This window comes from Vicugna pacos, chromosome 30 (assembly GCF_048564905.1).
Source record: "Vicugna pacos chromosome 30, VicPac4, whole genome shotgun sequence".
Taxonomy (NCBI): Eukaryota; Metazoa; Chordata; class Mammalia; order Artiodactyla; family Camelidae; genus Vicugna; species Vicugna pacos.
Window position 1 is genome coordinate 5,420,387 of NC_133016.1, and position 26,679 is coordinate 5,447,065.

A 26,679-nucleotide genomic window follows, 5' to 3' on the forward strand; every position below is an offset into this window, starting at 1 on the left:
ATGTGAAAGAAGATGGTGAAGCATATTTCCAAAATTTTTATTTTTTATTTTTTTGGTAGTTTCCCATGGCAAATTTTCACTTCTGTATCCAGAAATATATTCCCTAAACTTCTTTGTACACCGTTCCATCACCTAAATGATAAGATTTCAGTTCTATAAAGATTTTCTAAAAATCATTTCCAAGGAAAAACTTTTGACGCCGTAAGTCATGTGCTTTGCAAAGATATTCTGTTTACATGCAGAGCATAATGTTTTATTTCCTCATGGCCATGTCCTGCAGTTTTTGCAACCATCAAAGTATGATGTGATAATAAGATGACTGGCTTAAACTTGAACAAAATGCTAATAAAAATAAGAGCAAGATTCTGATCTCTCCATTGATCCGTTTAGCACTTCTTTAGTGTTTTGGCAAGACTACATTAATTCACTATGCATTTACTAAACCCCTACTACATACCCAGGACTGTGTCAGAATATGCAGATTAATAAATTATTTATGGTCTCATAATCTATGCCGGGAAAGGCCTAAATTGTAATACAAACCCATTAGTAATACAGTGATAACAGGGTAGGAGTTGAGAGAGAGAGATTTTACAAATGTTTACTTCAGTTTAGACAGAATTTGGTTATTGTATAAATAGAATCTGCATGTCATTTTTAGTTAAAAAAAAAAAAACCTCAGATCAACCTATCAACGGATCAGAAATATCTCTATAGAAGAAGCAATTTTAAAAAGACTTATTATCATATGTTTTTTGAGAAAGTTGTGAAAAATAAAGTAGTATAAATATTTGGAGCACCAGCTACCTTTACATATTATATTAACTTGTATATTAGATGACTTAGTATATCCAAGGATCGTTATCTGTTACTCAAACATAAGGATGTAACATTTAAACTAAGTTGTTAACATATATAGTTTGTTTGACAAAATATGACCACTCATAAGCATGAGAGAGCTAATATAATGCCAGCATACTGTACCTGGCAAGTCACTCCTTTTGAGTAGACGGTACAGGTTATGTACTCAAAGTAAGATTACCTAATCTCTTTTGACAAGAATAAGAATCCACGCACTGTGGCTGTGACAGGTACAACTGCAAATGTAAAATCACTGTGAGATGGGATTTAGATATTTTGTTGATGTATGATCACACTGAATTACTACCAGCCGTTAGAAAGTAGCTGCTATGTGCAACTGACATGGGATTAATTTCCAAAATACACAAACAACTCATACAGCTCAGTATCAAAAAAAAAAAAAAAAATCCAATAAAGAAATGGGCAGGAGACCTAAACAAACATCTCTCCAAAGAAGATATACAAATGGCCAAGAGGCACATGAAAAGCTGCTCAACATCGCTAATTGTTAGAGAATTGTGAGTTACAAATTCTGCTGTAATGAAATAATATTCCAGACTAATACAAAATAATTTTTAATACTACAAATGTGTACATCGTGGAAATATTTGTAAAGATCTTTGTAAGTAAAGAAACTATCACACACAGAAGGTGACCCATGCACATATGGAATCCTGACAAATGACAAAGTACAAACCAATGGGAAAAGTATACTATCTAATCAATGGTGCTAAGACAACTGATTAAATAGCTGGAAATATAAGAGTGGATTCCATAACTCACACCATCAATGAAAATAAATTATAAGTAGATTAAAGATCTAATTGTGAAAATCTAACTTTAGGTAGAATGAAATACAAGATATCTTTAAAACTTTTTAAAAATAAGGCACAGAAAAGATAAACGATAAAACTTTAGTTAAAAGATACCACAAAGGAACTGATCTCATGTGACAAATTTTTCTGTAAAGCTAAGAAAAACTGGACAACCTAAGGATAATAAAAGCTCCATAAACTTCTCTTACTCAGAGAGAACTTCTAAGTACAATTCTTCATAGTGGTAGAAATTACATTTATTTGCTTAACAGGTGGAAAATGGTGACCAGAAGACTAATATAAACTGCCCTGTGTTAAGTGATAATTTTCTGGCTCACTAGCAATGAATTAAATTTTATTCACCAAAAGATGGGCACCAACCCACACAGAAATTAAGAAAATTTAATTACCAATATCCATAAAACTAAAGGCTGTGAATACTACAGAAAACAAACATATTTAACCCCAATAACAGGGATGCTGCAAAGAAAGTACTGTTTATATTAATAACTCCAAATTAGCAAATTCGTGGTAAACTAGACCAATGGATCAGTATCCAGGATGGCTTATATCTGGTCTTCCTGGAGTGTCACCCCAGTATTTCTCAAACCCAAGCACGTAAATCTACTTAAAGCTTGACCCAGAGGGTCAAGCCCAGCTGACTTTCTAGGAATGGTACAAAACATTAGCTCAGTTTCAATCCCAAACACGAAGTCTCGTTTTCCCACTGCTGGGCCTGGTTTATGCTATCTTCCTCCTCCTGATAAAATGTTCTCTTCCTCTTTCCTAATCCACCTGCCAGGGAATTCCTTAAAAATACATACTTCCTCCTGAGATCTTTTCTGATCACCCAGTCAGACTGAAGGGAGTTAGTTCCCCTTCCCGCCCTGGACTCCAGGTGTTCAATCTGTACCTCTTTAACAGTATGTCACATAGTGACTCAGAACTCTTGTATTCTGTGCATATCTTATCTCTCCAACCAGACTGCAAGTACTTAAAAGTAGAGACCACGTTTCTTTATTCATGTCTGTATTTCTACCATTAGATACTTAATATATACTGCTTAAATTCTTTGATACCAAATAAATATTCCTTAACTATTAAGTAAATAGACAGAAAAATTCACTCTGTGCAAACCTGGCTAAATCTCCTCTTATCAAAATGAAGCAATCTACCTCTTATAAAAATCAGAAGTCATCACACAAATGATCAAGGATTGGCAATTCCACCTAAAAAGGCCACAGAGAAAACACCTGCCCACCAGTTAGGAAGTTCTACCACACAGTATCCACCCTGTACCTCCCAGGGTCTATATTCAGGCATGCAGAAACTACTGAAGAAATCCTACCAAATAAATACCAGTAAAGGAAGTAAATACATTAAATAATCCCCTCCCCTTGCCAAATACCATGTAGTTACCTAAGTACATCCAAAAATAAAAAGTTATCTTTGATCTCAAAAGTTGAGGATGGGTGAACAGGGGAGCAGCAATGGCATCACCTACGTATGGACTATGCTGTCATCAGGATCCAAGAGAAATGTAAGGCTGTTGTCAGTCTCCAAACATTGCAGTGGGCACTACAGGCTGTCCTTTCTGCTCGTGAGCTATTTTTCATAAAGCTCTCGACTGTTATTTTCCCCCTTCACTTGTAAACTACTTTCTAGATCCAAGAGGACTTAAGATATTTGATTCAAAACTAAGAGATGAAATCTGCGCTCCAAGACAGTGAGAGAAAGTGACAGGAAGCGGCTGGACAGAGACAATCTGATGGAGCATTCTTAAGCAGCACACTTTGGACATGACCAATGATCCAAAGCTCTAAGTCAGACAAGACTGTAAATGAAGACACAGGGTAAGGGAATTCCTAACTCTGTTTTCTAGCTGCACCCTAACCCTAACTGTATGCTAGCGTGTGGGTAGAATCCACGAGGGGATCAGTGGTCCAGCGAATCCCCTGAACGCACAGATCAGATACTTTGTATGTGTTCTGCTCTATACCCATCACTTTCCTCAGACCCTCAAAGGAGTCTTGACCAACAGAAAGGTCTGTAACCTTCAGAGAAAACTTTGTATGTGGGAAGAACTCCCCTTGGTGGTAACAGAGCCAGTGACCCTGCCATCAGGATGTTCACCGTTCCTGGGAGAGGCCGCTTGGGCAGTGCAGTCATGAAACAAGCGAGGCAAGGAGGACATGGTCCCTGGTAATCGTGAGAGACGGCATGAAGGAAAGGGAGGCGATCAGAGAATACGAGGGTTCCTAATTTTAGATTCCATAAACACTTAAGTCCCCAAGGCCTCTCTGATGAGCCAATATTTAGGCCAACGCTGGAATGACGAGAAGCCAGTCATGCAAAGGAAGGCTAAGTGGAGAGAACAACTTTCTAGGTTTAGGGAAGAGCACATGCAAAGGCCCTGAGGGGCGAAACTGCAGACACAACACTGAGAAGCCCAGTGGGCCCCAAGTCCAACACGTGAGGGAGGAGTGGGCACGAGACAGCACATCAAGTTATTTCAATCTAAGTGCGATGAGAACTAAAAAGTTTCACGTATCAACATGTCCAGTTTATATACACACTTCCCAGTTTTGAGCCCACACATTATCCTCTCCAACATAGGCACAAACCCACCAGGAATGTAACTTCAATGACAAAAGCAAACTAAAAAAACCCCAAAAACCCAGGGGTCTCAAACTGCCTCATCTGAAAAATAGATGAACAGTTTCTGAACAAGATATAAGATGTTACAACAGTCATTTGGGACCATTTGCAGCTCCAGGGGAGGACTATCCAAGTTGCCCTAGCAGGCCATATGCCTCTTAAATTTTTCAAACAATGGACGGGTTAAGAGAGTTCAACATATAAACACTGGAGAAACTCAAACATGAGTCACTGCACATAAAGGTTTTATTCATATCTAATTTCCATTTACAAGTAATTCTTCATATTGACCCAGTTTTGTGATATAATTTTAGTGACATTAAGTAACATTCAACTTCAATTAGAAGTTGTTAATTGGTTAAAATATAATTCTTGGCAGGAAACAGTTGTAGTTGCAAACCCTTCTGGGTCCACCAGTTTCGGACATACGAGTCACTAGAAACGTGCCATGTGCAGACACAGCTAATGCCGCTTGGAGCACACACAGACTCATCTCGGGGTTGGACAGAAAACACCTGCAGCGCACACCACACACTGGAAGCCCAAGCTTCAGGGATCCATAATGAGGCAAGTTCTGAAACGCAGGTCCACAAGCTGGAGACAGATCCAGAACAGCATGCAGAAAGTAGGCCTGAATAAGAGAGCACACACTGCGGGATCCAGGCAGCCACGTACACTCTGGTCTTACCTGCATCCAACTGCCAAACTGCAGGGAGAGCAAAACCCAGACAGCTCTCCATTTCCCATGGTGCAAAACACAAGTCTTTAGAGTACACTGTAGGGCCCCCCGGGTGTGACTCTCCGTTCTTCCCCGGCCCCTCCACTCGCCTCCTGGATGCTCTGGAATACAAGCCCGCTGCCATCCATTCCAGGCGTTGGTGTGGGCTGCAAACATCAAAACTCCAACCCCCCGACTTCCTTCACGTCTTCGTGGGGCTGCCACTTTCTCAGCGAGACCTGCCCTGAACATGCCATTTAGGCTGCACCACAAATCCCCTTGCTGTGCACATGAATCTTCCCTGACACACAAAAGAACTTTCTCAGTGTTCTTTGTCACTCTCCTGATCTTTACATTGAAGAACGTAAGCTTCACACAAACAGGGATTTTAACTCTGCTTTATTCCCTGATGTTTCCCAAGCGTCCAGGACTGTATCAAGAGCGCAGGAGGTGCTCAGCAATTCTGATTAAGTACGTTTTAGATGTGCAAACCTAATCAGGTACAGTGATTGGATACCCTGCCCACCTTCACCTCCTTCCTCCCCACCTCAAGCCACAATTTACCATGATTTAGGGAAAAATTACAAACCTCCTTGACATAGTCAAAAAGGCCTAGATGATCTGGCTGTTTCTGGTGATTTCTGCTCCATTCACACTGAAATCATCCTTTTTTGCCATATTCTCGCTCAACACAGAACTTTAAAATATTGCCACTTTGATCTGAACTGTTTTTTTTTTTTTCATTCTCCTCTTTGACTAATTCCTTCACACCTCAGCTCATCTGTCAATTCCTCAGGGAAGCATAGCTTGTTCTTTCTGATTAGGCAAAATTCCCCAATTCCAGGATCTCAGAATACTGCATTCTTCTCTAGCGTAGAATTTTTCAGCTGGGATATATGATTATATTTGCTTGCATAATTATGTAACTAGTGCCCAGCACCCCAGCAGACTGTAATCTACACAAAAGCAGAGACTATGCCCATTTTGCCCTCAACATTTTATCCCAGTACCTAGCTTGTATCTGGCCCAGAGAAGGCACTCAAGAAGTGTCATTCAAAGTAAGATGAATGAGAACACTGTTCCACAGCGACAGGCGGCCTGATGCTGCTGTATGCAACTGCCTCAGCACTGATCTGAGGTGCAAGCATCACCAGTAAATGTGGGGTTCGGATGGTTCTGCTCCCCGCTACTGCACCCATTTCATAGAAAACAAGACTGAGAAGGACAGTAAAAGTACTTGGTAACTATCCACTTGGTAAGTATTCCTTTTTCAACCACCAATCCATGTGCAACTTCATAATAACATTAAGTAAATAAAATTCAGTCCTAAACATTAAACAAAACAAAAAGTTCTATTAGGCCATATGGTCTTTTATCTCTTCCCTTCATTTTCTAGGCAAAGATTACTCTGGAATTTTTAAGAGTATCTGTTTTTCTGTTTGCACTTCCAAAAATATATGCCATCTTTTTATAGGATTACCATCTGTCTCATCATGCTTAAGTAAATGTTCTGAATTAGTCTTACTGCTTTTCTAATTGTAAAATTTTAAGTTTACACATACACTTGAAAATACGTATGAAGGTTCAAGAAGTTTCAGCCATGAATACTGTATCCACGTGGGCAGAAGGTAACATCTTCAAATAATTTCACAATCTCTTTCTGAAGGAACAACTCGGGGTAGCCAGTCCTGCCATTGTGCCACCCAATGAAAAAATTTCACAGACAACATCAAAACAACTACTTGACCTTCAACGAAAAAAATAGCTTTATTACTTTCATAAGTGAGGAAACTGAAATTCTCAGATCACACTTTGCCCCCAAAAGTTAAATAATCTGTTACCAGGAAAAACAGCAGATCCAGAACTTAAAACAGGTTGCGGATGCCAAAGCTCACTTTTCTCCCTTGTAACAAGCTGCCCTCTTGGCTGTGTTATTGGTTAAGTCAGTGGTTCCCAAACTTTCTGGTCTTGGGATCTCTTTATTCTCCTAAAAATTACTGAAGACCACAAAAAGCTTTGCCTATGAGAGTTATATCTATTGAAATTGTTTCTTAAAAGTTAGTTGCACTGGAAAATCTGAACCCATATCAGGAAATTTTTTTTACTGTATTACAGTTGATCCCTATTAGAAATTAAAACTGAGATTATAAAATATTTATTAATTCATTTTAAAATGGAAACTTATTTATTACATGTTAACATGAATAACTTATCATGAAAAATAAATACACTTTCCCAAACAATAAAAATTGAGTGAGAGAAGTGGCACTTTCACATTATTGTAAATCTTTTCCGGCCAATTTAAGACAACTGGACTCTCATGTCTGCATCTGCATTCAATCCATTACAATATGCTGTTTCAGTTAAAGTATAAGAAGAAAATTCAACCTCCTACAGATGTAGAGCTGGAAAAGGGAGGAAGTTTTATGTAATAACCTTTTCATATAACTGCATATTCTTTTAGTGCTATTGCAATAAAACCAAGGGGTAGTTTCTTAAAAGATAGTAGCACTGAGAAATATGCAACCATATCTAGAACTTTTTACTCCATTACATTCTAATCCATTAGTCTAGGTTACATTTTGAACGAATCATTTATGCATGTATGATCTGGAACATCAAGCATTAGTTATTTCAGTATGTATCAAAAAATTACATTTAACATCAAAACTGATCTCATCAGAAAAGTCTAAGTATTGGGAAGAGGTTAAACCAAGAGTGGTAGATACAAGTTTCCTATAATCCTAATTTTTGCTTGAAAGCTTAAATTTAGTATGGACAATGATAGTGCCAGTGAAGTGAAAGGCTTACTTTGATCATTTATCAGAAAACATCCACTAAACACACGTTGATTAACCATAGTTTGTCTGTCAATTGTTCTTTTAGGTAAAAGTGGTGTTTCATGAAAAAGCAGCTAGTTCAGTCAGCAACTCAAACAACGGCACAAGGTTTCCCCTGAGACGCACACTGTCTTCAGTATGTGGTAGAATGTACTTCCTACACACTTCCACTTCATCATAAGGATTTTGAAAAGATGTGTATTCAGGGTCAAAACTTAATAATATTAGTAATTTTTATAGCTTCATCAATGACATTCTTCAATGTAATTGGAATTTTCTTCTTACTACAAGTGACTGGAGGTCAAGAACATAAGACTCTTATGAAAATTTAAAATTATGACAGTTGGTGCCACTGCCTGGTTCATGGTAAGGCACCATCAACTTTATTCACACTGCTTTTGTACTCTCAGCAAAAATGGCAATACAGTGAAAAAGGCAAATACTGTTTTATTATTATTATAAAAGGGGGTCCACAGACCATACTTTGAGAATGGATAGCCTAAACTATCTGTGAAGACAGTTTAAAAGAACAAAAAGAAAGACTTTTAATGCAAGTATAGTACCCACATAAAAAGTCAACAGAGGAGGAGACTGATTCACCGTCAGAAACATCTCTCTGCACTAAAAGCTGCTTTTCAATTTCCGAGCCAGTTTCTGAGCGCGCATGGCTCATGCCCTTCCGCATCAGTTCCTTGGATTTTACTCCACTGCTCCTGAATCTGTCAGTTCACTACCTGCCATTACCTTTATAAAAAAGGAAAACTAAAGAACAGGTACTAAAGCCATTCCATAAATGGAGAAGTAGAATAAGGAGGGAAAGGAATAGGCCATATAGTAAAAGAGAACCTAAGGGCAATAGCCAACGTAACAAGAGATATGACAGAATTCAGTAAGCAGGAATGGGATAAACCCAACAACTAGACGAAAAAGACTTTCAGATACAGTTTTCAAAAATCCAATGACACGTTACATGAAAACAACATACCAAAACTAATCGCCTCAGTAAGTTTCAAAACATCAATTTCTATTAGCCACCTCTTTCCAACTCTCCTCTTCTTCAACGTTCCTGTGATTCTTATTCTATCTGTCAGATTATATTTACTTGTATTTTACTTGAGATCAGGAACCTTTATCACTTGATCGCTTGTTAGTTCCCAGTACCTGAAATAGCTCCTTGGCATAGCTAATGCTCATCTGTACTTTTCTGAATTTAAGTTGGTTTTTTTTTTTTCAATTCTTTCTATTAAAAAAGTTAATTGATTTGTAAACACTAAATACATGCAGATGACTAAAAAATTTTTCTGCAGAATTAGGTGTAAGCAAATCCACTCTAAAGAACTATGAAAATATTACTTCAAAAAAATTCTAGGCCTTTGTACAAAAATTACTTTGCAAATGTCATTAACCTCTAATCCTATTTAAAAGAAGCGCCAAATTGGAAATCATTGATGATGTATTATGTAACGACAAAATTCAAACTGATCAAGTTTAGCCAATGAATATTTAAAGAAAAAACACTGGTCCTACACTTGAAAATGAAAGAGTGCATATTTACTTGTTTTAATTTAAAATAAAATGTTTAAAAGTATATGAGTCCACACTTCAGTGCAGTTTTTCAATTAACTAACAAATATCCAATACTGTTTCAGAAAAAATCCTCTAACAGAAAAGAATGAAAAAAGGCACATGCTAACAACTGGCTGTTATAATCAAGAAAAAAAGGAAAATTTACACAAAACTAGAAATGGAAAGAGTAAAAAATATGAATCTATGAAAAATCAAAATATGTAAGAATACTTGAAATACTATGAAAATTAACTGGAAACTCAGATGAAATGGATAATTTTGTGGCAATATATATATTCCCAAAATCTGCATCAGAAGAGGCAGGAATCAAAAAAAGGCTAATAGTTGTCAAAGAACCTAAGAAAGTTATCCAAGAATTACCATGGCCCTCTCTTCCCTTGGGGAGAAAAAGTGAAAACTCACTAAAGATGTATGTCCAATACTCACTAAACTATTTCAGGGAATAGAGAAAAAAAAGCTTCCAATTTACTTTTAAAGTCAAAAGAACACTGATGCCACAAATGAACAAAGACAACAAATTAAAAAAAAAAAAAAACACTGATCTCACTTATGGATACTGAAACAGAAATCTTAAATATTAGCAAACACTGGGAGTAGTGGGGGGGAAACAATTCAACTAGAAAAGGTATATTTCAGGACTGCTAGCTCGGCTGTATATTTGTAAATTTATTAATATAATTTACCAGCAATCAAAGAAACAAAATCATATGATCATAGCTATAAATAACAAAAAAAAAACCTGACAAAAAGGAAAATGCCATTTCCTGACTCCCTCCAAAAAAGTCTTTGTAAGATAGAAACAGATGGACATTTAGCACAATACATATAACAAAATTATGACCCATAATGAATAATGAAGAAATGCTGAAAGCCAGCAACAAGGATGCCAACTATTATAACTATTAATTAGCATTATTTTTAACACATTAACCAATTAGTAAGTATAAGTATAAAAGAAATAAGTGTAAATATTGGAAAGGAGAAGACCAACTGTCATTATGGACAAATGACATGATTGAATGAACACCTGGAAATACAACAGATGCAGCTGAAAAACTACCAGGGGGAAAAAACGAAAAAAAAAAAACTCAGTCAAGTAATTCCTTACAAAAAGTATATGTAAAAATCACTAGCAATTCTATATTTTTAAAAAGTTGGTTAAGAAAATAAATTAAAAGACTTGATTCAACTTACATTAGTTTTTTAAAAGATGAGATTAATTTCTTAAATATCCAGAACTTGATGAAAAGCTTTAGAGTATAAGGGATCTAAACATACGAAAGACCTATCATGTTCTTCAATAAAACAGTTCAATTTTCTCAAAATATTAATTCAAGATCTCATGAAAACATCACCAATGTCTTTGTAAGAAACCTGACAAAATGATATTGAAGTTAACTTTGACATATAAACAACCAAGAGAGTAAGAAAATCCTAAGGGACAAATGAGGGCGAATGAACTGCACGGGTATCAGAATATACTGGGAGAGTTTAAACCTGGAGGAAAGAAAGACTAGGAAGTCAAGAAACAGACCAAGGCACACAGGAAAAGAGTACATGACTAGGAAGATAGGTCGAACTATTGGGGGAAAGATGGGTTATTAAAGAAATGATGAGAGTAGGTTGGATAACCTTGGGGAAAAGCAAGGCTTTTTTTTTTTTCCACTTTATTTCTTATGTAAAAATAAATTCCAGAAGAATTAAATATGCAAACAAACAAAAGTTGAAGAAAATCTTAAGAACTTGCAGTGCAAGAAAGCCCTTCTATGCATAACATAAAACCTTGAATTCATAAAGGAAAAGATTGAAAATATAACAAGGCAAAATGTACAACGTTCTGGATAGCCAAAAAATGGCATAAATAAAGTCAAAAAATAAACTGGAGGAAAACTGCAAACACATTATGACAAAAGATTAATCTCTGTAACAGAGACCATGCGCTTAGAAATCAGTAAGAGAAAGACAAATCGTACATGCCAATGGGCAAAACACACAGAGGAACCGTTCACACGAGGGAGTAATCAAGCAGGCCAGAGAGGGAGAAAGCAAACTCAAGTGGCCTATCAACACCCTGCGAAGAAGATTCTCAATTCATTCACCACACAGAAATTAAAGGAATTTGGGTGTGCCGGGAACTGTTTCATACCCTGCGTGTATGGTGGCTACAGAACTGAATGCATCTGCATAAAGTCAACCGACGGTACACTGCAAAGGTGAGTTCACTGTTTGTAAACCTGCATATCAACTTTAAAAATTCACTGAAAAAGAAATTCAAAGCAAAGCAAGATAGTATCTTTCACCTATGAGTTTGAAAAAAGTTAAATCAATACCAATGTTGGCAAGGGTACGGGAAACCAGCACTAATAACTGATTGTTAAAGTGTAAATTGATTTAACTTGTGGAGGATTATTTGAAAATATTTATCAAAATTTTAAAATTCACATATGCTTTAACTAAGTAATTATGCTATTAGGAATTTGTCTTTTGGATATATACTCATGCCAAAAACAAGGACATATGGAAAAGGATGTTCTTTACAGAATTAACTTTAAAAAACCAACAATATTACTTGATCATTTACCTAGTAATGGCCTACTACTGGTAAACATAGGCCACATATTGACCCAATATGGGCCAGGTTTCGGCTTAAGCCTGCATCTCATTTAATCCTTACAACTCGGTAAGCTCAGGACTATGCACAAAGAAGTTAACACAGTGGGAAGCACTCACCTGGAACCAGAATCCATGCGTCACATATATCCATCCCAGCCCCACCTTTTATCAGTTGTATGATCTTAGAAATAGCAGTATCACTCACACAAGTTAATTCTGAGGTATAAATGTGAAGTCCTTAAAAAACGCTCACCACACATGAAGCAACACAGATGCTTCTAGCTAACAGCAGTGGTAACTGTGTAAACAGGGAAGCTGAGACAGAGATTAAAGCACTTGCCTAAGATCACACAACTGATTCTGCAGAATGAGCTGGCTCAATCACTATGTGAAACTTGTTCAATAATTCATTTTGATGAAAAGTGGAATTAATCTAAATGTCAGGAAACAACAATAAAAATACACATCAAAAATCAGTGGACCAGTTTAATAAAAGATAATCTATCCATATGATGAAATATAGATAGAGAAAGGGGTTGGAAAAAGGCAAGCTACAAAACAAAATGCAAATATGATCTCATTTGTGTAAATATTATATGCCTAAATATGTACAGTAAGTGTCTCAAAGAATATGGGAAGCTCAGCAATGGCACTTCTAGCAATCAGGGAAAGAGGTCGGGGAGCCCCGCTTTCAAGTAGAGCTTCGGTGACCAGTGATCGGGTTTCACCTGACCACAGACCACCCATCCCTTCTCATAAAGAAAGCCTGCAGTCTGGGTAAAAGAGTGTGTGTCTGTGTGTTTCAGCCACCGGTGTCCCAGGAAGCAGGACTCTGATGCCCTCAGGGTCAAAGGTCTCAACAGCTCTCCCTAATCGGCCATCTCCCTAAACCTCCTTAAATTGTTCCCAAATTCCCCAGCTGGCAATCTCCTGATGCAAAGCCCTCCCCTCACTCCATGTACCTCACTCTCTTGTTTCAGTCTTTGCTTCCCTGGTCTCTACTCAGATTCTTCCCGTGGTTTTGCTCCCATCCCTCATGGACACCCAGAACAAGGAACACCTTATCCAGCCAAATCCCTGACACCTAACAACCCTGCGCCCCTGAGTTCACCCCATACAGCAAGTGGTTCTCACCCTTCACTGCAGTTTCTGTAGGTTTCCTTACCTATGCCCGCCTCTTTGCCTCCCTCTCCTACAGTACTGATCACTCCAGCACACGCACTTGTCTTGACATTGATAAAACCCTGCACTTCCTTGAAGAGTAAGGAGAGAGCTACAAGCCACAGCAAAAATTCACAGGGATGAAAGGTTAAGTCCTTACCCTCCAGGCCCTGAGATTCCAGCACAGAATATAAGTGAGCAAACACTTGCAGACGCCTCTGGGAGGGGCTGTAGAAGAAACCTATTCAGGAGTCTCACCAAACTGAGAGACTGCTTCCGCCACCCTGCTACTGCTGCTGCTAACGCCATCACAACCCCACCCCCGCCCCGGTCAGGAGGTTACTATGTCCTAAAAACGGACATTTCTTCTTGAATCCCCACAAGAACTCTATTTAGAATGTACTATCTTTACCTCCATTTTATAGAAGAGTAAACTAAACCTTACCATATTTAACAAGTAGTCCAAAGTCACAAAGGAAGTTGCCAAGCAGCAGGCACAAGAGCGACCGCTGGCAGTTTCCGACACCTTATCTGACTGCGGGAGCACAATGTGGAGCCTGGGAGGACAGAACCCACGGACACTGAGCACACACCCTGGAGCCACCCAGCCTCAGCTCAAATCACAGCCACCATTTCCTAATGACCTTGGGCAACCATGCTTCGGTTTCATCATCTGAAATGGGAATTAAAAAAAGTACACACCAAGGGGGATTCACTTCTGGCATGATGCAAAGTGAGGTTGATAAATCCTCTCTGCAAAAAAGCGACTATAAAGCTGGGCCAAACTATCAAATGCAACCATTTCAGCACTTTGGAGATACACTAACAGCAAAAAAACTGAGAAACTTACTCATAAAAACCACTGAATTTTGGAACTTCATTAAAATTATAAACTTTTATGCTTCAAAACACGTTAAGGGAGAGACAAGCCAGAGACTGGGAGGAAATACCTGCATACCATTTATCTGATAAAGGATGTGTACCCAGAAGAAATATATAAAGAACCCTTAAGACTAAATGATAAGACAAATAACCTGTTTTTAAATAGGCAAAAAATTTAAATAGATCTTTTACCAAAGAAGATATACAAAAGCCTAACATGCACATGACAAGGTGTTACTACTGGTCATTTGGACAATGCAAATGAAAACCACAATGAGATACCACTGCACAACCACCAGGACACGACCTACCCTTTGCAAGAATGCAGAGAAACTGGAATCCTCCCACCTCCCTGGTGGCAATGTGAGACGGGTCGGCTTTTAAACATTTCTTTTCCTTATTATGGGAAAAATGATTAAAATGCATGGTGAAATATACAGAACACAAAGGTTTGTGCCAGGGGAGGTACATTTCAGACCCCGAGAAATCACCCATCAGCTTATATAGATTATCTACCTTCTTTTCTACGGCTCTACAGTACTTGTGTCTTGACTTTTTATTCTTTTTTGTGGTGTCTTGAGGCACTGAAGTTTCTCATTTTATCTTAGGTGAATCTGTAAGAACTCCTTTATTGTAGGCCCCTTCTATTGTCTTAAGAAATCCTTCCCACACTGAAAGCATCTCTCTCCCCTCAACCCTGTATTTCCTATAAAAAAAAATTGAGGTTTTGGTTTTCACATGTAAGTCCCTGGTTAACACTCGGTGAGCACTTGGTCAGTACTGATTTATGCATGAGGTAGGGACCAATTTGCATTTTTCCACAGGGATAACCAACTGGCTCAACACATTCACAGAAAAAGAATATAATAATCAAAGAAATGAAATAGTAATGATTTTTCACAAGTCAAATTAGCAAAGATTTTTCTAAATGATAGTATTTACTACTTGAAAATGTTTTAATATAGCTGTAAAAAAAATCACTTGGCTATATGTAACTCTTTAAATATTCATACTCTTTGACGCAATAATGCTATTTTTATAAATCTTGAATATGAAACTATATAGCATAACAATGTCCCCTGCATTATTATATATGGTAAAAAAAATTTAATTTTAAAAATCAGAAACATGCTTATTTCCAACATTATGAGAACTGTAAACAAAATTCTTACACATCTACACAATGGAACTTTAGGGAACCACTAAAACTGATATTTGTACAAAGTTATAAATAACATGGGGGAAAAGTTCATATTGTTCATTTGTTAAGTACAAAAACACAGGAAACAAAATCGTATGTAAAGTGTGGTCTCAATTATGTAGAAAGAATAGGGAGGAAAACCAGACCAGAAAGAAATACAGCATAATTGTCAACTGGATTGCAGGAAACTTTGTAAATATTATTTTCAATACCTTATTTCAAAATATTCTGTAATAAACATGGAGTGTTTTTGTAAGAATAGTCTCTAAGCTTGTTTGTTCTTAAGTTACTTTTAGAAAGGGAACGGCTTAGTAAAGCATCAGGTCAGAGCAAAACGCAAGACCTGTTCTTGGCTTTCAGACACACCGTGACCACCAAACAAAAAAGCAGTAAATCAACAGATAAGAATATTTTATTACTTTTGTATTATTAGCACCTAGACAGCTTCCTCCTTCTCCTCAACCCACCCTAAATACCTTTCTGCAAATCTGACATTACATTTTATTTGGTGTATATATAATCCAGACTGAAGCATTCAAAGTTTAAACAACAAGATTGAAACCCCACCAGCTCTTCAATGGCCCTCTTCCCTCCTTACTCAGCTTACATTCTGTGAATAATCATCACCACTCCCCAGCACATACCCTCAACTCCCTTGCCCCATTCTCACTCTAAAAAACTCTCTTGGCAGAACCACATCAGTTAAATCCTGCCTGCGCCAGGCTTGCACCCTTACAGGGAATGTGGCTGGAGGAACACATGACCATCATGCATCCTCGAGGACTACAATTTCCTTCTTCCCATTTTCTCTTCAATCCACACCAGAGACCCACTCCACCACCATCGCACAGCTGCTCCTGTCAACGGTACTACTGATGTCCCCACTGCAAATCCAGCATCAGCTCAGTCCTATGGTACCTGCTCTACCAGCAGCCCTGGCATAGCTGATCACTCCGTCTCACACCACTGCCTCTACTCTCAATGGTGGGGCAGCTAGCACTCAGACAGCGGTCACTTCTTCTGCACCTGCACCCACGTCCCTCAGCAGTGCCACTCACTCGTGCATGAAATAACGCTGATGTGCCACCCGCCCCCGAACTTTCCTATCTTTATTTAGCCCAGTTATAGTCAGCTCCCTTCCTGACTCTGCCGCTTCGCTGTCATAGATACCTGAGATTAGCATGTTCAGAACCAAACTCATCCCACCCCAGACCTGCTCCACCTGCAGTGTTCCCCACTTGCATTTATGGCTCTTCCATTCTCCTAACTGCTCAGATCAAAATCTTCAGAATCATCAGTGGTGCCTCTCTCTCTCACACTCCACATCTAATAGGTCACAAAATCCCAATCTCTATCTTTAAAACATACACAGAATCCAATCACCACACTCGGCCAGCTGCAGTCCTACCTCGCCTGCATTAGTGCAACAACCTCCTACCTAGTTTCCTTGCTTTCTCCTTTGCCATCCTCCATCCCCTCAACTTTCCTCAACATGGCCCTGGTGATCAGGGAACTGGCATCAGATGCCAACCTTCTGTCTGGTCACTGTTACTATCCTGGGTAATAAAGTCCTTTATCTCTGACCCAGGAGTTTCATGTCTTCTGGAAGCAACCATGAAACTGTTTCTGGCTAACCTGACAGCTTGTGAGTATGGTCAAATCTCCAAAAAAAACTCTTTACTAAATAACTGAAATACAGTAAATGTAATGGAATTGTTTTGACTTTTTTTAAAGCCTCTAGATCTCAGCACAATAAGCTTTATTTTAAAAAGCAGTATGGATGTTTTCATGGCTGTAAAGGTGGGTAAAGATATTTAAAGATAACCACGTTAAGAAAAATGGACTTAAAGTTACCATTAACTTAAAATTAAGAATGAATTTATAATTACAGCAAAAGTGCTAATAAATTTTCAAGTAATTCAACTCCACTTTGTGGGCTATGTACAAAAATATAAGGTAGCACTGAGTTTGCTGTGTGACACTGAGTGAACCTCCAGAGTCTCAGATTTCCCACATAAAATAAAGAGGCTGATCTCTAAAACATGTCAAGCTCTAAAATTATCTGATTCAATGAAAATTAAAATATGCAGACTCAAAAATTTACCCTGTAGAGAACTTTCAGGTGAGCACTTCTAAATTATCTTCTCTTATAACTATGTTCAATACATTCCTATCAAACTGAATAGAAAGCAAATGTTCATAAATTCAATCATTTAAACTCTTAATGGAGCTGATTTATAAGACTGATTAATGAAATAACCTCACTCCCCAATTTTTTTAATTCGGATTTTAACATGCTGGATTTAGAAAGTAGTACACCTATATACCAATTCATCACTGTCCTTACACACAGACATAGTAATTTTTTAAATGTACACATTTTTATACTTTTCCAGGCACTTACCAATGTTTTAGCTAAAAACATTGCAAATTTCTTAAACAATCTCACCACTTTCACTGCCTTTGAGGAAGTATTAAACTATTGGTTAAACTACCAAGTAGGTAAGATCCTTTAAGAATTTTGACAAAGTACTGACAATTAAGTAGGGCCCAAATATCTGCTTGTTATTTACTTTTATTCTGGGGCAGGGGTGTTGTACCAAATAGTATAATGATGAAATTTCTTCATTACTTTTCATTTTCAAAATATACTTTCTTACACATAAAATCTCTCAAATATATTAAACTACTAAAGCAAAAATTTTTAACTTCTAAATGCAACACACACATAAAAATAAGTGAAAAGTAAAGCAATTGCTTTGACTGCTTCTAGCCTTTAGGTCTTAACACAAAAGTTCCAATTTAAAAAGCAATTTGTAAATTGTGTGTTCAAATGCTTTTGCATAGAACATATAAGAGTTTTTCATTTAATTTGTGTTAGAGAATAAGAGCCTTTAGTTAAAATAATCTTTTCCTCATTTTTATATAAGTATATCCAAATAAGGAATATCAGATTTGGGATACAAAAAGTAATCCACAAAAGATTTATTAAATGTATATTAAGAGCGAATGTAAATCTCATTCATTGATAATCAGAGATAAAGGGGGTCCTGCAGAGCAATAATTATTCAAATGACTGATCAGCCCTATTAAGCAAATATAAGAATCTTACAAAATGGAAAAGGTTATACCCATTGTAAAATGATGCTTAACTGTCAAAAGTAATCACTTATTATAGGCTGCCAAAGAGGGGAATCTCTTGATGCTTTTAAAATGATCCAACTTAAAATAATTCATGTTACCCACCACAGATCAGCAGGCACTTCATAAACTAAGTTATATGATAAAGTTCAGTGACATAAGTATGGCTTCATGACAGCATTAACTGAAAACATACTGGAAATATTTAAAGAAAAACGAGATTTGGGTTTCCCCCAAAATAAAAGACTTTGATATTCACTGATGCTAGCAAAACAAACAAAAAGTATTAAAAGAACAAACAATTCTGGATGAGCCGCTGATGAAATATATGTTTATCTCCACTATCCAAAGAAAAAAAAATAATAATACAAGGACAATGAAAACTGGAAAGCAAATGACAACAGTGTTAACCAGCTTAGACAAACTCAAGAAAGCTGAAATCTAAGCCTGTTAGAAGAGAAGGCAACAATAACAAAAAAAGGCTAAGAAAAAATATCACAAATTTGAAACGTCAGATGTCCTTTATTAAAAAGTGGGAGTAGAACAGTTAGAAAGCAAAATCTCTTACAGCCAAAATAAAAATTCAATAGACGGGAAACTGAGAAAATTCCCCCAGCCCAAAAAGAGAAGCAAAAAATAAACTGACTTAAAACTTTGAGAAAAAGCTAAAAAAAATAACACATCAATCCAGGAGGCCCAACAACCAAAAAAGAAGAGCTTCAGTAAGGAAAAGAAAGTAAATTAAGGGGAAAAACTTAAAAAGAAAATTTAAAATTTTTCCCAGAACTGAAGAATACAAGTTTACACATTAAAAGGATCCCAAAAAATAAAAAATAATAATAATCAGGCACATCATGGTGAAATTTTAAAATTTAGGAGACAATAAGAAGATACTATAGAAGATACTTCTAGAAAGAGAAGAAAATGCACAGAAATGACTGGGAAGAGATGGCAACTGAAGCAGCGGTATCACTGAAAGCTGGAAGTCAGGGGAGCCATGTGAGAACTCCATGAGGAACTGTGCTTTCAGCAGGCACACACTTACAGTCAGCACCTCTTCGTGAGTGCTTTCATTTCCTCCGCAACCCTGCAGGGCCATATGACTGGTTGTGGCCAAAGGACTGTGAGCAAAAGTGATATGCGTCACTTCTGGACCAAATATTTGAGTAGCAGCTCGTGACCTGTCAGCTCTCTTCTGTATCTGCTGTGGGAACCCAGAGCCACGGGGTGATATGATGGGGAACTGCGGGAGATGCCAGAGGAACCCCAGGCCCACAGCACACTTGGTGAAAGTAAGAAAGAAACATTTCTGAGATTTCAGAGTCAACGTGCCACTGCAGCCTAACCTATTCTGCACTGACTAAAATAGTAACCTGGAATTCTATACATGGCCAGAGCATAAATCAGGTATTTAAATATTTAGAACATAGGACATCTCCTGACATGCAAGGTCTCAAACACACATCCACACACGTTCCCCTATCACCTTTCTAGGAAGTGACTAGGAGGATGAGCTCCATCAAATCAAGAAAGTAAACCAAGAAACAGCAAACACGTAAGCCCACTCAGGAGAGGGGAGAAAAGAATCTCTAGGTCGATGGTATAGCTCCTCCTGGTCAGCCTGTTTGAGATCCTGTTCTGCCATCTAAAGCTCTTCCCAAATATCCTCCAAGAGTCAGCTCAACTGTGATATCCTCCATGGAAGACACAAATCCAAATTCCCTGGCTACTAGAAGTGAAGGAAAACATCTTGCGTCAATGGCAAGAAGAGCTGCATTCTGAAATCTGTCTGTGATGTGGTATGTGACTCTGGGCACATTATGTAACCACTCTTAGTCTCAGTTTCTTCATCATCTGTGTAAGGATGAAGTTGGTCAACTTTCAGAAGGTTCCTTCCAATTCTAAAAGGCAGTAATTCTTCAAATGTACAAAACCATGAAAATCCAAATACAATTCTGTTTGGTATATGCTTATATACTGTGACAGTCTGAGATATTTGGTAATAATGTTATTCCCTAGATATATATTTTTTAAATTTAAAAGTAATGTCAATAGACAAAAATGACTGTTGTCAAAGGGATGATGATATTTCTTTTAAAACCAAAACTCAATTTTAATAGCAACACCTTCATTATTATAAACATCAAAACAAAAGAAAAATCATAAAGTAACAAGTCTACCAGTAAGACTTCATCTTACTTTAAAAATGTATTAACCCTGCTGCTTCCAACATCCAGTGTGTTACTTGTGTGGCCAGAATAATGTCTATCACTGCAAGTACAACCATAAGCAGCACCAAATATCAGGCCATCTATAGTGCTTGCTGAATACACCTTTCTAAATAGTTCTAAAGAGTAACACTAAACTCTTAAAATTGTTTTTGATAGAAATCTAATTGGAGCCATATATTCCTCTGCCTTCTTAAAAGAGCTACTTGAAACACAAATGTGTACATTAAATAAAATCTCATGTTGTATATAGACAGATGACATGACCAAATTTACCTGCTGGAAGATTTCAGGATGGCATCGTGACACCTTCAAGGTTTACTGATGCTCAGACAACTGGTCGTCTCCCAGGCCTTCAGAGAGATGCCGTCTCTTCTTTTCTTCTTCTCTACTATTCAAGAGTCTCCTCCCAGGGACAATGGGATAGCCACCGCTCCCCAAACATAGTCTCCAAGTGTGACGCCCTTTTAATAATTTTAAGAAAATATTTCAGTGTGATGGCTGTTAAGAGTGATAAAACAACATTAAGAGAAACACTAGGGAAACAAGAGCCAGGGGACCTGGCAGAAGGCCACACGTGGTGCCTTTTTTGTTCTAGATCGCCCACCAACTGACTGCAATGACCCCGTGCCAGTTAACCCAAGCGCTGCTCACATGTAACCATTTGTAATCCTCACAACTCTAACAGAGGCACTGTTAACACTCTGCAGACTCCCATTCTCCTTCCTGTTTTATTTCCATTTTTCTTGTCTCTTTGGTCTCACAGGGCTTCCTCAACAAGTAAATCCAAGTCTTGCAGATGTTGCTGACTAGCCAGAATACTCCTTTTCACTAATCATGGTACATTTTAAACTGATTATTACTGTTAGTACTTGCTACATTACAGGCACTGAGCTTATACATTTACATGCAGTATTTAATTTTCACACCAATGTTGAGAAGACACCATTATTATTTTACAGATAAGGCAGATAGGACAGCCGCAGTGCTGAAATCCAAACCCGTGTGTGCAACCCTCTGAAAGACGGCCTTCACCAGCTGCAATCGGCCACTTAGGTATCTGGCTTGTCTAATTCCCAATGAGTTCTTCCTTCCTGCTTAAATCTGCCATCAGATAATTGAGGATGCCAGAGGTTCCAGACAACTGATGTTTTACCTACCAAGCTCTACAAGCCAACATCAAGGAAACGTGCTCTGGGGTGGTTACCCTCCACACGCTGGAGAGAACTGACGTGAAGAAGGTCTGTGTATCTTCACAAGCAGCTAGTTGGGTGTGTAAGTGAGTTCAGACACACACCACAGCTCTACAAGTAGGGGCAGTCCTCCCCGTGGGGGGGTATTCAGGCCACGTAGTTACAGGAACTTTGGCCTCATCAGGGCTATGATTTATTCAGCTGAGCAGACCAGCTCAGATAGGCTAAATAAGCAACATAAAAAAACCAACAGATATTTAAGATCCACACAGCCCATCTTTGCCTTTAATCTATAGAAAATGTAAAAACTGCAGGTGCTTTCTGTACACCGCATCCCTACTCAGTGGCCAGGCCTCATGAGATGTGTAGGGAGACAAAGGGAAAGGACCACAGACCACACTCTCCACAAGGGACTTAGCAACATGTTGTAACACAAACATACGACTGGATCAAATGAAATGACTAAAGGAGCCATTAGGATGGGCAGTCAGGGAAGGCCTCTCGGAGGTGGCGACCCTGGCATTAAGATCTGAGAATGGACCGACCATGGCAGGAGCCACCAAATGGCAAACAGAACCACCATGTCAAAGATGAAGCCAGAAGCAGCTTGGAAAGTTGAGGAACAGAAAGGAGAGAGAACAACTCTGTGCTAAAGCAGAGAGGACTGTTCAAGATGAGCTGAGGAACCAGGCAGAAATGTAGCTGATGGTAAAGTCTGGACTTTGAACAAAATACATACGTGCTCACAGTAACTTTGACAGAGGGATTATCCTCCCCATTCAGCCCTATATGAGGAATAAGAGTCAGAGGGGACATGTAATGTGTTCAAGGTCGCAAGGCTAGTAATATGCTCTTCTTCTCTAAAGATCTGACACCTCCAAAATGTCCTCTATGTGCAAAGGGAGAAGTGATATCTTAAATGACTTTATCTAAGTCTGTCTACTCTTGAAACATCAACAAGACCAAGTCACTCAAAACAACTGTCCCAACGAAGTAAAAAGTAATGTCTGCATGAATCATCAAAGACAACTCTGAACTCGGTTTAAAGCAAAATGTGCTCTCAGTCCAAAAGCCTCCCCTACTTATCAGCTAAACCAAGACGCTGTGCAGCATAATGTTAACCATAAAAACATTAATGACAATTTCACTCTCAATACACTCAAAATATGTCCCACTGATGTTGCTCTTTTACCACCTGGACAACTCTTTCAATCAAGCAAACAAGAAAGATTCCCCCTTTTATGACATATACTAATATTATAAATTTCTCCCTTGCAAAAGGAATAATTTTACAAAAGTACTAAGCACCACAGATATGTCATTTCCAAAATTAGAAGAGGTCAGGGATAAGGACAGAGAAATGAAACAGACAACCTTCATTTCCCAGAAAACAGCAAAAAATGATCTTTTTAGTACTAGGTCATTTACCTATTTACCTTATTTAGTATTAAAGTAGATTCATACACAACCATTAATTATATGAGATTATAAATGACAGCGTATTTGATCTCATACTTCAGTATTTGTATGTGTGCATCGACCCTTTTTGCATGACTGCGTATTTCTGAGCAAATAATAACAGTAATTGCCACAAATTTGAAATGGGCATAACAGTTCCTTTTTTCAGAGTATATTATGTCTTTTAAATAAGTTGACACAATTAATTCTATGAACAAAACAAAAAAATAAGATAATACTAGTAACACAAAAGTTCCCTAAAAACTGACCACAATGGAGGAAACTACCAGAGTTTTGTCTGAAGGGTGAAGTTACCGAAGAAGACAGTCTTAAGAAGATGCTTGCTTCTGTTCCCTAAAAAGAGGGCCATTAAAAGGAGCAGTTAGAACCAGGAAATGAGCAGGAGCTCAGTCAGTGCAGCTGAGCATTCCTCCCAGGTCACACCACAGCCTAAGCTGGACGCAGCCCAGGTCAATGGCACCCAAACCCCTTCTCTGCCACTCCCTGCAAGGTGCTGCCAGGGGAGGGTGTGTGCCCCTGGGTCCTGTGGTCCTGCGGAAGCCATGTTTAAGGCCTGCCTGTCTTCCCACCAACAGGAGCGAAAAGGACAGTGCCAGGTACTTCTCACCCATTCAGCAGGTATTTAAAGATCATTAAAAAGAAAAAAGGAAAAAGTGTTTCAAAAGAGACCCTGAAAGGAGTTCTGAAAAGGATAAAGGGTCGGGTGAGTAATCTGGATGATCCTACCCAGGCCAGTGGAAAGCACTGGCCAAATCCCAGGTGAGTCCTTCTAAGAATCCTAGGTAAGTCCAAGGTCAGTGAGCCAGCTTCTCCAAAAGCAACAAGAAAGCACTAGGGACAATGTCGGAACCAAAGGGCTGAGGCCACATTATCTTGTTCAGCGCAGGGGTGACTTCTGAAACTCACCATATCCTTGCCAGGTGATGCCACACTGAGAAGCAAGAAAGCAGGGGGCGCGGATCGCAGGCTAGGTTTTCGGGTTTTAGCTGTGAAACTTGGTAAACAACGCCACTGATGCCTTTAAGGAACACTGATTCTCCACAGCACTAAATACTCCATTTGAAATGCATTCATTCAAGTAAACTAAGTAGATTTCATGTCGTGGTATTCGGTGGGTTTAAAAAAAAAAAACAGTCAAGATAAATGTATACCTCCCGTGGTTGAGAACACCTCAGACGTTGCTTCAAGTAGATGGCAGGTTACTTTTGATTACAAGTATATCTATTCCAAGGAACACAGTCCACTAAGAACGGATTCGGGGAACGTTTTGTGTCTCACATTATAACTATGATTACTACGTTCTTGGTCTCCATACACAGTAAAGCAGCGCATAGCCTTTTCCAGGGTAGACGTTCAAGGAACATTTGTTGAACTGAATTCAACATTATAGATTTCAGGAAGCCTGAGTTCTGCCTCATAGTCCCACCTGGGCCTGAATTCCAAAAAGTGGGGATGGGAGCCCTAAATACCACATCCCGACTAAATGTTGAGTTGGCCTACAGATCACTGCACACATTCCAAGTTTGGGGCAAGGACCTGCCACTGAGAAATGTCAACAGTTCTGACACAGAACGAGCCACAGTGGTGTCCCTGAAGTTGCCACTACCTGAGGTGAATTGAACACGAAGGCCCGTCTCGGGGCCGGGGGCGGTTCCACACTCCCGCCCGCACGGCCGCGAGTCCGCGGGTGTCCAGCGGCGCGTCCACGCGCGGGGCGGACGAGGGTCCCGGCCCGCGCGACCTCCCGGGCGGGCGGCGGCACCGATGCGGCCTGGGCCTCCCGGGCCCGCCCGGCCTCCGGACTCGAGCCCGAGGGGGTCCGAGCGCGGCCGAGGGGGTGCGGGGCGCGCAGGCCCCGCGCCGCCGCCCCAGGCCTCGCCGAGCCCCGGCCTCTCCCCGGCGGGCTGCGGGCAACAAAGGCGGCGGCCCGGCCCGGCGCGCGCGGCGGTCGGGGAGGCCGGGGGGTCGGGCGGGCGCTCGGCGGAAGCAGGCCTCGGCCCTCCCGGCCCGCTCCCCGGCCCGGCTTCCCGGACGCCGCTCCCCGCCGGCCCGGCCCCCGCCCGCCGACCCGCCGACCCGCCGAGGCGCGCAGGGCCTCGCGCCGCCGGGACCCTCGCCTCAGCCCGCCGGGCGGCCTCCCCCGCCCGGCCCGCGTCGGGTCCGCCCCCGCCGGCCCGAGGAGAAGGGGCGCCCGGCGGCCGGTTCCCCGGGCTCCCGAGACAGGGAGCGGAAAGCCGAGCCCGGACCCAGCCCCCGGCTCGGCTCCGCAGACGCTCACCCGGCAGCGGCCGCTCCGCTTCCTCGCCCAGCGCCGGTGCGACTGCCGCGCTCGGCCCTCCTCTCCCGCAACTCCTCCTCCCGCCTCCTTCCTCCTCCTCTTCCTCCTCCTCCTTCTCCAGGAGGGGCGCGCCGCGGCGCCGGCCGAGCGGGAGCGGCAGCCGAGGAGCCGAGCCGGCCGCCCCGCGCCCACCACTCGGCCCGCGGCGCAGGCGGGCGTCGGCGCGCGGGGGGCGGGTCGGCGGGGGCGCCGGGGGCGCGGGGCGGGGGCGCCGGGGGCGGGGCCGGGCGCCGAGGGGCGGGGCCGGGGGCCGGGCGGGCGCGGGAGTCGGGGTCCCAGCATCGTCCGGCCCCGCGCCGCCGGCCGGTGCCCTCTGGCGCAGCCGCTCCTCCTGTGGGTGTCTTGCCCTTTGCAGCCTCCCCTCCTCGGGGGCCCGGGCTGACGCGGGAAGGAAAATGTTCTGGGCCCTCTGGCGCCGGCCCTGCCCTCGTCCCTGCGGCCGGGCGCCGGCCCCCGCGCGGCCCGGGGGTGCTCACCTGGCGCGGTGACCCCGGCCTGGTCCCCATGGGGAGGGAGGGAGGGAGGGACGGGGACAGAGGAGCCCGCACGCCCAGGCCTTTCCCCACACCTTCTCTAGCTTAACCGTAAAATATGCCTGTTGAAAGAAAACTTACTCCTTGTTTCAAGCCATCTGCTTTTCCATTTAGTCCTTGTTAGTGGGGTTTTATGCAAGAATAGTTCACTATTGTTTGTGCCGCCGAATTCCAAGGCAGTGTGATGTAAAGTTGAGGCTGGGTAACTTGACTCATTTCTTTGGAAACTGGCTGAACCGTGCTACTAACATATAGCAATAACAGCAAGTTGGATTTTTCTCAATGAGTGGCAACAGGAAAATTTTTACTTCTCTCTTGATGAAAAGCGATTAAAGATAAGTATCATTAAAACCTAACTTAAAAATTATTGTTGGCTTTAAAAATTGTAGTCTTAAATAGTATGGACCTTTTTAAAAGGAAGCAAATAAGGC

General features: G+C 40.5%; 1 protein-coding gene across 11 annotated transcripts in view; it reads right to left on the reverse strand.

The window, feature by feature from the left end:
* The window catches only part of SOCS6 (suppressor of cytokine signaling 6), a 73,379-nt gene extending 46,969 nt beyond the window's left edge, over window positions 1–26,410 (reverse strand). For 9 of the 11 annotated variants that reach the window (XR_012065649.1, XR_012065648.1, XR_012065651.1 and 6 more), the window contains exons 1-2: window positions 25,656–25,850; window positions 20,982–21,169 (exon numbers count right to left, since the gene is read on the reverse strand). The gene's annotated coding sequence lies outside the window, so the exon portion shown is untranslated. Of the gene's footprint in view, window positions 1–20,981; window positions 21,170–25,655; window positions 25,851–26,329 lie in introns of those variants that run through there. The other 2 variants (XM_072952071.1, XM_072952073.1) reach the window with 2 other exon arrangements.
* Window positions 26,411–26,679: the final 269 nt, after the last annotated feature.